General features: G+C 36.7%; 1 protein-coding gene and 2 long non-coding RNA genes across 4 annotated transcripts in view; 1 reads left to right on the top strand and 2 right to left on the bottom strand.

Moving 5' to 3' along the window:
- LOC106087752 (serum response factor homolog) overlaps positions 1-13,993 on the bottom strand; it is a 300,055-nt gene that overhangs the window by 119,512 nt on the left and 166,550 nt on the right. The window lies entirely within an intron of this gene.
- LOC106087753 (uncharacterized) lies at positions 10,405-11,502 on the bottom strand. The gene is made up of 3 exons (XR_001221312.2): positions 11,386-11,502; positions 10,761-11,027; positions 10,405-10,700 (listed from the first exon to the last, which is right to left on the bottom strand). It is a non-coding gene; the product is annotated as an uncharacterized LOC106087753 (long non-coding RNA).
- Positions 11,110-13,993, top strand: part of LOC131997623 (uncharacterized) — an 84,100-nt gene continuing 81,216 nt past the window's right edge. The window contains exon 1 of the long non-coding RNA XR_009398311.1: positions 11,110-11,313. This is a non-coding gene — a long non-coding RNA (uncharacterized LOC131997623). The remainder of the gene's footprint in view (positions 11,314-13,993) is intronic.

The raw sequence follows: 13,993 nt of genomic DNA, 5'->3' as shown, positions 1-13,993 counted from the left end.
GTTATTTTACCCATTAAAACAATGAGATTCAGGGGATAGATATTTTTGTGCGTCATTCAAATTTGTGCTCAAGTGGCAAATGGTGTGTGTCGCACAACCCTTATGTAGACGCCCTCCCAAACGCCTGTATACACCAATCATTACAGTGTGGGCTTCAAATGAAAGTTATAAGGTTGTGGACTGCGAATCAGATATCTTTATTCTGCTCATATACCTAGCGGACCACCTCACTCCAAAACAGTCGATCAATCATAATGACCTAATGGGTCACTGTGTGATTTATTTAGTTTGGGCAGCCCACAAATAAATGTAGGCCGCTAAACCCCCAAAATTATAACGTTCAGCCTTATAGGACAAGGGGTTCCTCGATAAGGGGCCTTCTTTTCCTAGACAAGTCCTTACGACGTGTTGCTGGGCAAAACTTTTTTGTTCAAAAGTTTTGCATGGCTTAAAGCGTTACTACTAAGAACTGTCGCAACCGCACACAATATATGGACTGGCAAATTAGTTCTTTAGCACAGAAAATCGTTAAATATGGCAATTTTATTTGATTTAAAAAAATACTAAATTATGACTATTTAATAGGTAGTCAAATAGCCTTTTATAGACAACTACCACATGATGACCAATGTTATAGGCGTTAAGCCACTCTAAGCGAAAAACATCAACATTTAAATTAGCGCCATATACTGGGTGTCGTCAATTGGATTCAAAAATCAGCCAGTAGGTGGCGCTCATTTGGAGAAGCCAACATAAAAAAAGAGTGGGCAGAGTGGTCAGAATTGATCATACAGCATTTATATTTGTTATGACAATATATCGGTCTTTTGATCTCGTAGATCTACGTTCCGTTTTCGTGTCAGGTGATAAAATTTGAAGTTTGAAGAAATTTCAGAACCAAAATTTAATGTATTGTAATCTGCTATTCTCCCATTCTATTTCTATTTAAAGGGTGATTTTTTTGAGGTTAGGATTTTCATGCATTAGTATTTGACAGATCACGTGGGATTTCAGACATGGTGTCAAAGAGAAAGATGCTCAGTATGCTTTGACATTTCATCATGAATAGACTTACTAACGAGCAACGCTTGCAAATCATTTTCAGTGAATCATTTTCAGTGAAATCATTTTCAGTGAATCGACAAATTTTGTTCAGCGATGAGGCTCATTTCTGGTTGAATGGCTACGTAAATAAGCAAAATTGCCGCATTTAGAGTGAAGAGCAACCAGAAGCCGTTCAAGAACTGCCCATGCATCCCGAAAAATGCACTGTTTGGTGTGGTTTGTACGCTGGTGGAATCATTGGACCGTATTTTTTCAAAGATGCTGTTGGACGCAACGTTACGGTGAATGAACACATTTCGAACCAAACACTGATTTTGGTAATAAAATTCAATGATTTGCAAGCGTTGCTCGTTAGTAAGTCTATTCATGATGAAATGTCAAAGCATACTGAGCATCTTTCTCTTTGACACCATGTCTGAAATCCCACGTGATCTGTCAAATACTAATGCATGAAAATCCTTACCTCAAAAAAATCACCCTTTAGTACAATCATTGGGTTCATTGGGTAGCCCACCATGACGGGCGGCCAATCTGAACTGTTGTAAAAAGTAAATGTTGTGAAAAAAGTGACACATATGTGATAACAAGAAATTACAAGAAGAGAGTAGGGGTAAGCGCCAATGCGGCGCTGTCGTATGCGCTAATCCACGTTATCACTGTCGTGAAACTGAGGTCTATTCAGGGATTCCACACACTCACTGTACTAGAGCCCTCGGCCTTGAGGGCCGTCATATTCACATACTGATTTCGACCCGGCGATGATTATAAGCATCAAATCAGTTGAAACGCTGCGTTCCAATTTGTTTGGTTTCATCGTCATAATGAGAAGTACAGCTACTGGGTGAGTCCGGAGAACGGAGTAGCTGCAATTTGAGTCGCACAATCAGCGGTATCGAAGGGAGAGTATCCGTGAGAGGCCGGGAGGCAAGGGCTTTTGCTTAAATACTGAATGCCTGTAATACTCGATATGACAAGGCGATCTATTGGCGTCTTTTAATAACCAATGGACATATCGTTCCCGCGGCGATCGGTGGCAGGAACGAGCTTGAAGAGAATCGCTACCTCCACATACAAATCAGGCTACAACATCATCAAAAACAACTGATTTCGAAAACTGTAAATCCCTTCCCAGTATTTCTTTTGCGTCTACCGTTATGGCACACAGCTCTCCTTGAAATGATATGTGTTTCGCAGTACAGTCCCAATCCAGTCTCTGTCTCCTGAAACCCTGCTCAGTCTGAATACCGCATCCATAGTGTCCAGAAGGGAAACTTGGCCGTATTCTGTCACCCCGTGCGGCTCAGGTCGGTGACTGTCGAACCAATTCCTCGTTGTTAAATGGCCTCTCAATATTCGAGTAGGCCACCATTGCGTACTCCTTCAGTTGGTGAGACGTGTCAACTTCAAGCATCACCGCGTTAAGGGCGGTCTTCTCCGACCTGCCCTTGAGTTATGCCTGAAGTTCTTCGACGCCAGATCTCTCTCAACTTCAAGTATTTTTTTGTTAAAAAAATTGTTTTTCTGAAGTGTCAAATGCTACGTTTGGTAATAAGCATAATTGCATCTTTACATTTACGATACATTTGTTCTACATTTGGATTAACCAAGTTTCTGGTCTTCACTGCCAAATGATGCGGATCATGGCATCCTCAGAAAGGCGTTAATCTCTTTCTTATATTCCAAGACTATTCGTGATCTTACCGTCCTGGTTGTTATTGCCCTTATGGCCTGTTTGCTGACCGTAAAGATGTTCATACTCGACTTCCTCGCGTTTACATCATACCAACTCACGTATTCCATAATCGCCCGGATCTCCGTCTGCAGGCTCGTATTATAGTGTAACATGATCTTCCAGATGGCACTACTACGGTTCCGTCAAACCAAGACTGTGCCGCTGACTGAGTGAATTACATTGGAGAAATATTCCACTGTATTCAAATATATTAAGTATTACTTGAAGGGTTACCATTCGACTTCAATTAAAGAAGTTTAATTGAAGAAATTAAATACTTTCTTCAATTTTGGTAAAAAAAAAAAAACATATTGAATTTCGGTGTCATTTAAACTTCCCCAAAGTATAGATATTAAATTTTTTTGTAAATTTAACTAGATTTAAGTTCATTTGTATATACCAAATATAATGATTTGAGTAAACAAAACGGGAGTAATAAATCTTTGGCGCCAAATCATGTCCACTTTTTCCATCATTTTGTTAATTTTTTTTAATTTAGGGGTCACCTTTTTTGAGTGTAGCGAGAAATGTCCTAGACTGGAATCCGCATGAACAGCGAAGGAGGAGCCGACCGAGAAGCACATACACTGTTAGAATCACCCTAGATATCGTGGAAAAAAACCAAGGCTTTGGCCAACGATAGGCATAGGACTATTGGTCATATTGTTGAATAATGTATTTAATCGAAACCTATTACGGCGGAGTATATTCAGAAGTCAGAGAATGTATGGACAATGTCTAGTGAGGAAGCACTAGAATTACTCGTTTGTCACTGATAGGCATTCGTCCAAAAATTCTTAGGGCGATAAGAAGTTTAGACTCCTTTAAGCCCCCAAGACCTGATGATGTATCACCAGTTGAATTATAAGCTGTGTTTGAAAGACTGGTTCCTTGGCTTAGGGAGGTATACTCTGCTTGTATCAGAATGCCAAATATACCTGTAGGATGCAGGGGCACGAAGGTCATTTACATTCCTAAAGCAGGAAAACCCTACCACACGAAGGCGAAAGATTTTCGTCCATAAGTCTGTCATAGTTTATGCTGAAGGCTCTTGAGAGGTTGATAGAAACATATCTGAGGGGAAAGTTCCCTGGAGATCGCCTGTTGCGGCAGCAGCATGCATATAGTAAAGGCAAATCCACTGAAATGGCCCTTTATGATCCAATCGGCTACATAGAGGGTTCTCTAACTGTCAAGGAATGTACAATGGTAGCATTTCTTGACATTGGAACGCGCTTTCAATAATGTAAAACCGACGTCCAGCATGAAGGTGTTGGAGTTTAGACATAAACTCTAGCGTAAGAAAGTTTATTAATAACTTACTTACTAAAAGATGCATTACGGCAGGCTTGGGATCTGTGGATCTTAAAAGATGGGTCAGCAGAGGAACTCCTCAAGGAGCTGTACTGTCTCCTCTACTTTGGAATATAGCCATAAACAATATAAAATTTTCTCTGGAAGAAAAAGGTGTAAAAGTGGTCGCGTATGCTGATGACGTGGCAATTGCAGTTAGGGGAGAGTTTCCCAATACTCTAAGAGATATACTTCAGGAAGCTCTGCGTGCAACGGCAAAGTGGGCTACCGAAAGTGGTCTTGTAATAAATCCGTGCAAGACAGAAGTTGTTCTTTTCAGAAGGAAATACAAATTGCCTGCAGTGGAACCAAAGGCAACTCTTGCCCTATACACCTACTGCTCGATACTTAACCAGATCCAAAGGATGGCTTGTTTGGGCATCACAGCCGCACTGAGGACGATACCATCTGATGCATTGAATTTAATGCTATATCTTATGCCTCTGGACATTGTGGCTAGACAAATTGCAGCGACCACTGCCATTAGTTTAAAGGAACTTTCTCATTGGTCATGTGACGGCTATAGACACTGTGTTATCCTTGATAAAATGTCCGATGTTCCAGGCAGTGTGGATTACACCCTACCTGAACCCCTTCTTGATAAAAGGTACTGTACCACTATTCCTGATAGAACCGATTGACTGTCGCAGATCTCTCAACGAGAAGACTGAACAGTTCAAAATTCACCTGTTCTGGGTGCCGGGCCACAGAGATATCCCAGGGAATTGTAAAGCGGACGAGCTTGAGAGACTAAGAACTACCCTACACATTTCAGGGATACTGGAATCTGTGGGTATGCTTCTAGCGACAGGACCGGGCCCGAAAGACAACGAATGATAGATTGTCACAAAGAGGAGGTTGTGAGCATTCCAAAACAATGTGGCCTCATCTAGACTTGAAGAGGTCTACCGCTTTGCTGTCATTGGCTTTGCTGTCAGACGCCTCAGTCTGAAAACATGTTGACAGACTAAAGGTTGCCAGCAACGACTTTTGCAGAAGCTGTGAGACATCGAAGAAGAAGAGTCTATAGAACCTTCTGAGTGTGTCCAGCACTAGCAGTTAGAAGGAGTTCCACTTTAGGTTCTCATTTCTTTGAGAACCTGTCTGATTTAGCGGATGTGAATTTTCGTAAGTTTTTGGGCTTTTTAAAGCGATCTGGAACTAGAAGGAATCTTTCTTCTTCTGTTCCTGTGGTATCACAATGGACGTAAATGTCTAAGTGAGTCTGATGGCAGACTGCCACTTAACCTAGCCTAACCTAATGTATTTAATATACTCCAATTGTAAATAAATATAAGTGAAAATGTATAGAGATAAGGGTTGTGCATGTCAACTTTTTTGATATGTTTTCCTTTTTGTAGACATTAGTATCTGAATTTTAGTTATACGTATAAGCTAGACGAATCAGCAGCAAAGTATAAGTCCAAAGAATACAATCCTAAGCAACTCTAGAAGGCAGTGAGACATGGTGGCGTCTAATTAACGATTTGGAGTTGGTTTTTGTATCTGGTCCGTATCCCATTTTCTGGATATGGGACAAAATGTGTGTTGTGGATTACAAGGATAACTTAGGAAATAAAGTGCCCGTCCTAATTAGCTGAATTCTATTTCCAAAAGCTTCCTGCGCCAAGATTAGAAGGCCTATCGCAATCAAGGGACCTAAACCTTATTGAAAATTTCTGGGGCAAAGAAAAATGGATTTGAACCTTTCTTTATGCGTTTTCTATTTTTTTCTTTTTCATTTTAAATCACATTTTTCTCTTCTTCAGTTTTGTGAACTATGCGGACTATTTTGTGGTGATAATGCTTTAACTAGCGAAATGATCATCCCCATGCAATAAAGCGTGAGAATGAGTGATAACCAGGGAGTTAGTCTGGGGTCTGCTTTGTCTAGAAAAAATTATATTAAATTTATTCTAAACAAGAATGTTAAGCAAGCTTTTAAAAGTTTCTTTAAGCGAAAAACTTCATGGAATATCCTTGCCACAAATTTCTTTTCTAAAAATTGTTTCGAAAGACATATATTTATCAAAAAATTTTCTAAGACAAAATTCTATGAAAATTTGCTCTTAATTCTCGATTTATTATTTTAATTGAAATTTTATCTGTAAAAAATATGTAATTGTAAATTATTCGAATAACATCAACAATAAAATGAAAAAATTTGAGGGACTATGAAACACAATTTTGAAACCCCCAAAATGATCACCCAGATTAATTTACATTTAAAAAAAATTATTTGAAATAAAACCATTTCGGTTTGTTTCTTGCAATTCCATAACTCACAATACACATATTTAAGGCAATTGATACTCACAGTGATTAAAGGACGAAATATATCAGTCACTAGAAAGCAGCGTTGATTCTAGTAGAAACTTGTTAGTTCTGTTGGCTTAGACCGTAGATTTGGGCACAGTGAAATATTATTCAAAAAATTTTAAAATGTACATTTTTCTTTTTACAATGAAAAGATTATGCGAATAATGATGTCGTAACATGTTATGTACGAACATCTTTAATGAAATTCGAAGAGTCGAATTGCATGTTTACAAACATAACACTTTAATTACAATTTTATCATAAATAATGGGAATGCCTAAATGAATCAAAATTTATTTAGTTCTGCCACCTATTCTTATTTTATCCTCAATAAATTAGGAAATCTTTAGGATTTATAAAGACATGATAAAAATTATTAGTATATACGACAATAGTGGGATGCAATTTTTACCGGACACCGGACGGATTTTCGATCCATATTAATTTAGTTCGAAGACTCTTAGCGACCTCATTTAAGCAGAATGTAGATGGTTCTTCGCAGAAATTGAACAAAATTTATTTTTTTGGAATATTTAACAATTATAGTTGCTTAATGTTTTCGGTTTAATTGCGTAAAATTTTATGGAAATAAAAGTCATTTGAAACCAATAGACCGACACAAAGAACAGCCACAGAACTAGTTTGAGAGGAAAAATTAAAACCAATTTGGAAATATTTAGTTGCATAACGGGAAGTTTGCATCATTCTTAAAAGAGTTCAGGATCGGACTGGAGATAATACTGATCATATGGGTAATTAAAAGACATCAGAAGTGATGTCTTTTAATCAGACTTTGGAATACATCAGAAGTGATGTCTTTTAATGATCCAGATGATCAGTATTATCTCCAGTCCGATCCTGAACTCTTTTAAGAATGGTGCAAAATACTCGTTATGCAACTGAATATTTCCAAATGCAAAATAATGCGGTTTTCTAGACGAAAACCTTTTATCACAAATTATTTTATCGGATCAGATGAGCTTGAATAAGACGATCTATTTGAAGACCTTGGAATACTTATGGATCCAGGGGACACTTATCAAACCGTTGTAATTATTAATGAACTGTCTTCTTTTTGTAACTTAAAATCAAAGAGGAGAGTAAAACAAATGGTCACCTAGGACGTAGCAAAAAATAAACTTTATCGAACGCTTTACTAAAATCCATGTGTACGGATCAGTCTGTCTATTGCCCCTGAAAGCATCGTTGACAAGAAGAGAGCAATGAGGAAGTCTGATTAGAAATAGATTCAGTCAATATAGGGATCTATTAACTTGGGAAAAGCACTATGTATGGAGATAGCCCTGTAATTACAGGCATCATAACGACTGCCAGATTTAAACAATGGCATAATAAAGGATTTTTTCCATATCTGCGGTAGATATCCAGATTTTTATGAATTATTAAACAGTATCAATAAAGGATACTGCAATCAGCACACCACCGCCAGTTTTCTTAGCATTGTTGTCCCGATCACATCTGTAAATTCTATACTTTGAACAAAAGATCTCTATTTCGTAAAACCTTATTATGAAGTCATTTTTCAGTAAAAGCTATAATGTGAAAATCAAAATCAAAGCTATCTGAGAAGGGAGTAGATTATTTGGTATTTAAGACTCTAACGTTTTGATATACTAAAAAAATGTTATCATCGAAAGAAGTTTCTAGTTTTTTGAAATGTAAATTTTTTTAATAAGTGCTTTGGTGGCCAAAAATTTCCTCAGGAACAATAATTCTAAATGACGCTTTGCTTCGTCTTCCCGGTATTAACATTTAAATCGACATCCGCATTATTTTATATTTGATATATAAGGAGATTCTTCAACGGTCGTTTCAGCCGCAAACACTGTCTTTTTGGGTGCAGTAACCTGTAGCTACTTAGAAGGTATCTGTTACTACCGGAAGTGGTTGTATAGATGGAAGCTGAAGCAAGGTAACGATTTGTTGAAGGCGGGTTTGAAGCAGTTGAAGTAGATGGGTCGGATGATTGTGATGCATGAAAATTGATGATGAAATTCCAAAAAAGATTTCATTTTTGTGAACTTTCCTAAGCTCTTAAAAAATCAATATATATATATATATATATATATATATATATATATATATATATATATATATATATATATATATATATATATATATATATATATATATATATATATATATATATATATGTATATATATATATCATGCCATCCATTTTTTGCTTTGTTCCCAGCAAAAGTTGGAATAATATGGCTATCGGTTAATGATAACCCGTCCAATGTTGGATGTAGGGCTTTCTAAGGAATCCAATTGAGTATTTTAGGTCCTACCATGAAATTGGTAAACTAAGTATTCATCCATATGGAATTTATTACAAAATCACAAACTCACGATTTACACTTATAAGGGCCTAGTTACTATAATTTTTAACGGATTTCCATGAAATTTGGTTTGGAATGTTAAATAACACATCTAACTGCCTCTGCTAAATTTTATCAAAATTGGTTTAGATTTGAATATAGTTCCCATTATAGTTTTTAACCTACGGAAACTACAGCCAATAATTCAGTCCAATATTTCCTCTTTGGCTTTTATTTATTTATGGGAGCTATGTATAAATCTCGACTGATTTTGATGAAATTTGGCGGAGGTTTTCAGATGAGTAATAAAACACTTCATATCAAACTGCGAATGGGTCAAAAATTGGGCCCACTACGACGATTAAAGTGAAAATCGGGGAACGGATTTTCACCAAAATTAATAGCGCTTGTCCTAATACAAGCTCGTGATACTAAAGAAGGTACAAGCTCGAAGCAAGTCCCATCCATGATCCGATTTTGATGAAATTTGACACCGTAACCCGTGAAATTTGGCAGACCCCCACTTACTCCAGTCAGATTTGCTCCAGATCGGACCATATTTGGATATAGCTGCCATATAGACCGACCGCTCGATGTATCGAAATGGTGTGCTAAGGCATAAAAGATCTATTTAGAACTCACTGCGCCAAATTTCATCGGGTAATAAATGGATATTTTAGGGCCTTAATACCATATATTGGGAGATCGCGCGGTCGGTCTATATGGCAGCTATATCCAAATATGGTCCAATCTGGACCACAACTCATGGGAGTGGGTAGGGGCCTACCAGAACTCACGGAGCCAAATTTCATTGACATGGAATGAAAAGTGACATCAGAAGATCGGGTTTATGTACAAAGAACAAGAAATTATAAAAAAATTTCTCTTTGTTTCTCTTTCGTGACGAGCTCAATGACCGGAGATTTTCTTTGCAAATGGCAAAGGAAAGCTGTGATCGCAACACACACGCGTTTCGTCTTTGGTTAGAAGACTTTTCAGTCATATTATGTGTGAAGGCTTCAATGGCCGTACGTTGGTATATTATATTTTTACCGAATTTTTCGCGAAAACCCCTTTAAGATATAAGTACCGCACTAAACACGTTCAACAACCCTGTCTTTTAGCTGTACTTTTCAAAAAATAAAAAAAAAACAAAATGGTACAAAATGTTTTCAGTTACCAAAATATCTGAAAATGTATAAATACCCAGATAAATACGCCAAAAAGGTATTTGTTTGGTAAACACCAACGCATTGGGAAGTTAACCCGTAAAATCCCTCTCTAGAAATACTGCTAAAGTTAATTGGATTTTGATTAATGGGTAAAGTAACCGTTGAGGGCAGTATTTCAGTTGATTGAACAGTATTCCACGCCACATGTGCTTTTGCAAATTCAAGCACTTATTTCACATCCTGTTCCTAAGCATTTTAGAAACACTGGACTGTGAACGACTAGCGTCGTGAATACTTGGAAAATATATAAAAAAAAAAGGTTTTTCATGCGATCTGAGTATTAAATATAAAATCTGTATGTGTATCGGCACTTGTTGTTATCAAAAATTACCAATTAGTTAAAAAAAAACTGCGTATATGTGTTTGGGTTTCGACTGGTATTCCACATGCAAAAAAAAATATTATTGATAGAGTAAAGTGTTTAGGATATTACTTTCATAAAATTGAAGTGTGCTCGAAGAAGGTTATTATTCGAATTTTTATTGAAGGAAATGGAAGATGGTGCCTTAGTTTTGTCCGCCACTGCATGTTGATCCAATTTTGATAAGTCTTGCAACGTACTATAATTTTAATCGATTAGCGTCACAATGAAGGAATCATTTGAACTACATCTTAAATTCCACTATATGCGGTGTGAACTTTTATCGAAATATACTGCAAACAAATTGATTTAGTTAATATCCACAATAAATCGATTAATCGAATAAAACTTACTCTATTGCATACGCAGACCTGTCAAATTGTATTCAAGATCACTCCCACATGTTCAGCCGTGCTTAAAGCATGCGATGGAAAAAGCAAAACTTATCGCCTTAGTGGTGAGTTATTGAGAAGTGTACGTAAATTCTGCTTCATAACCACTCTCGGCGAACTAGCCACTCTCATAACTGGTTTTAAACACGCCTTCAATATATGTCGCAGCCACTTAAAAACTTGAAGAGCGTCAGCCAATAGCGTCAGTAGAGGTGGGGGCTGCAGTATCTGTTAGCAGAGTGTATTTCTCTTTAAAATTTCTCTTTTTGAATTAAATGTAAAACGCTGCCAAACTCAACTAAGACCTTAAAACAAATCAGTTAAGATCTGAGCTTGGTGAAGTGGAAACCAAATAAATGATAGCAGTAGGTTCCGTCAAATACGGAAAGGAGGAAACTACGCATTTATTTTAAGAGTTGATTATTGCTTAAAGAATGTGTTTCAATAAGATATTGATTTTCGGACATACAACTTAATCATCAACTTTGCTTGTTACCAAAAAATGATTTAATATGTAAGTGTTAGAAAAAATGTAGAATTAAGTGCGTTAAAAATTCTGATAAAAATCACTAATTTAGCCACCTACGGAACAAAATATTGGCGCAGTGTTGTGCAAATCAATATAATCAAAATAGAACTAATTTACGCCAATATAGTAAAAAGTGATGGGATTTTTCCATCTTAAAAACAATACTGTCTTCGAAACGGCGAAACAACTATCATAAAAGTTGGGGAATTTTCTTGCGAAAAAGGAAACCCTTCCGATTGCCTCTGCCTCTAATACCGCAAACTGTCGCAAGTAAAATTGCCTGTAAATCGTGACAACCAATCTGTTTGGTGTTTTTGTGACTGTGATACAAGTAATTAGAATAAATAAAACAATCAAGGCAAAAGTCGATATTTTTCCCAACACGATTGCTAAAAACTACCTCTGAATCCAGCGTAAGAAACAATTGTGCTTCCAATTTTATGGACATTTCTTTGCTTGGATGAAGCTATTCTTAATCGAGCCTGCTTTCCATAACAATTTACCTTAATTACCAATAGCCATCAGAAAGTGCTTTGTGTCAAATTTCGTGTTTATCGGTTAAAAAATTATCACATTATTGAAATACTACTGAAAATCGCACGAACATACATATGTACATATATATGATAGCTATACGTAAATCTCAGGCATTTTCCACCAAACCGCGTACATATTTTAGTAGTCGTTGAAAAATGCGTTCTGCAAAGTGTTGAGAAGATGGGTTGCGCTTGCAAAGGCTCCTGAAGAGACAATCGGGCGATACATATATACTCGCAAGCTATATTGAAATTTGAAGCGATTTCTATGAAACTCATCAATTTTATTACGATGTTAGTCGAATTTGAACTGATTTCTTCCAAATTCAATAGGCTTCGCCTTCGTGCCGAATCGCATAACAAGTGACAATTTTATTACATAGATATCCCCAGGAATTGTAGAGTGGACAAACTTGCGAGACCTCGAACTACCTTATACATTTAAGGGGAACTGGCAACAAATGACAGATGGTCACAAAGAGGGGTGTGTGATCACTCCAAAGCTATGTATCATAATATAGACTAAAAGAGATCTACGGCTTTGTTGTCGCTGCCTAGAACAGACGTCATAGTCATTCTGTCCGTCATGACAGGTCTCTGTCTGATCGGAAAACGTGACAGATTGAAGGTTGCAGTTAACGACTTTTGCCGAAGCTGTGAGGACGTCGAGGAAGAGGAGACTATAGAACATCTTCTGTGTGGATGGCCCGCATATTGCTGGGCTTTTTAAAGCGATCTGGATGGTTCAATGGTGGGAACCTGAAGGCATCTTCCTTATCGTGTTTCTGTGGTAACGTCTGTCTGATGGTAGACTGTCACTTAAACCTTATCTAGTATTAGTTCACTTTTATCTTCTTACAAGTTTAATATGAGCTTGCAGGCATTGAACTGATAGGCAAATTATTGCATAAAATTGGAGATTAGCGGACATATCTTTATTACCCAAAAAATTTCAGCTCCGCCTGTCTCCCACCCCCCTCTTTCAGGCGCTCAGCTTTGTGAGGAAGGCCGAGAGTTGAACAAATAAACTTCTGGTAACAAAGCAGACGCTCTACGTATTCATCCAAATCAGTATTGTTGAATCTGACTCTATTTTCCCCTTTCTATATTTGCTAACAACACAAAATCAAAACATTTGCTAACTCTATTTCATCATAAGGTTTGACATATTCTATTTATATTTCGGGATTACAGAACACAAACACAAATATTAGTCATCGAAAATCTCTTTATTGTTTTCAAACTATTCTCCATTGAGATCTATACACTTTTGCATGCGTTTGAAGCAATTGTCGAAACACTTTTGCCACTCTGACTGAGGTATCTCCAAATCTCCATGCATTCTGCACGCATCATACGCTTCTTCAGGTGTCGAAAAACTTTGACCTCTTAAGCTCCATCGAGGACCAGTTCAATTTCATCACCAAAAATTGAATTAAGTTCAAGTTGTAAAAATAATCGGACGAAAATTTTCACGATTTAATACAATTTTTTAGGCAAGATGAATATTGTAAGTTACAACAGCAACGAGTCAATCCTAAAAAAAGAGACTTTTATTTCTATTTTATTTTTTTCTTTCTCACAATATTATTTCCTAACCTATTCTAAAGTTTATTTTAACTATTTCACAAAATTCTAAAGATTATTTTAATTATTTTCTATAATGATTTGATATAATGATAACTATAAGATTTAATATTTTTGTGTGGGTATTCATTATATAAATAAAAAAAAAAACAATACAAATAGCGTTCGAAAATGTCAAGCTTTACGACAAAGCTGACAGTTGACAGATTGCAACACAAGGGTTGTCCAATCTCCCGCCGAACTAGATTTGCGACGAGATTTCCGAAATCTTGTTTTTTGCAGCGAATTTTCCCATGCATTTTGAGTGTGAGCAAATCGACTTATTTGAGGAAATTTGCAGCAAATCGTCTTCGAAAGTGCTTTTGTAATACGACCAACTGAAATGCAACATTGGAATTGCAGTGGCAACCGGTAATTATCGGTATTGTCGACAGCACGACAGTACTACAAACATCTGACATTTTCCAATTTAAATGATTAAATTTAGAAGTTGAATTGTATAATAATAAAACCTCTTATTACAATAAAAATGCTGAACACAA

Source organism: Stomoxys calcitrans, chromosome 5 (genome assembly GCF_963082655.1).
Source record: "Stomoxys calcitrans chromosome 5, idStoCalc2.1, whole genome shotgun sequence".
NCBI classification, from domain to species: Eukaryota; Metazoa; Arthropoda; class Insecta; order Diptera; family Muscidae; genus Stomoxys; species Stomoxys calcitrans.
Note: the sequence above shows the minus strand (reverse complement) of the source record. Positions and strands in the feature narration are given on the sequence as shown.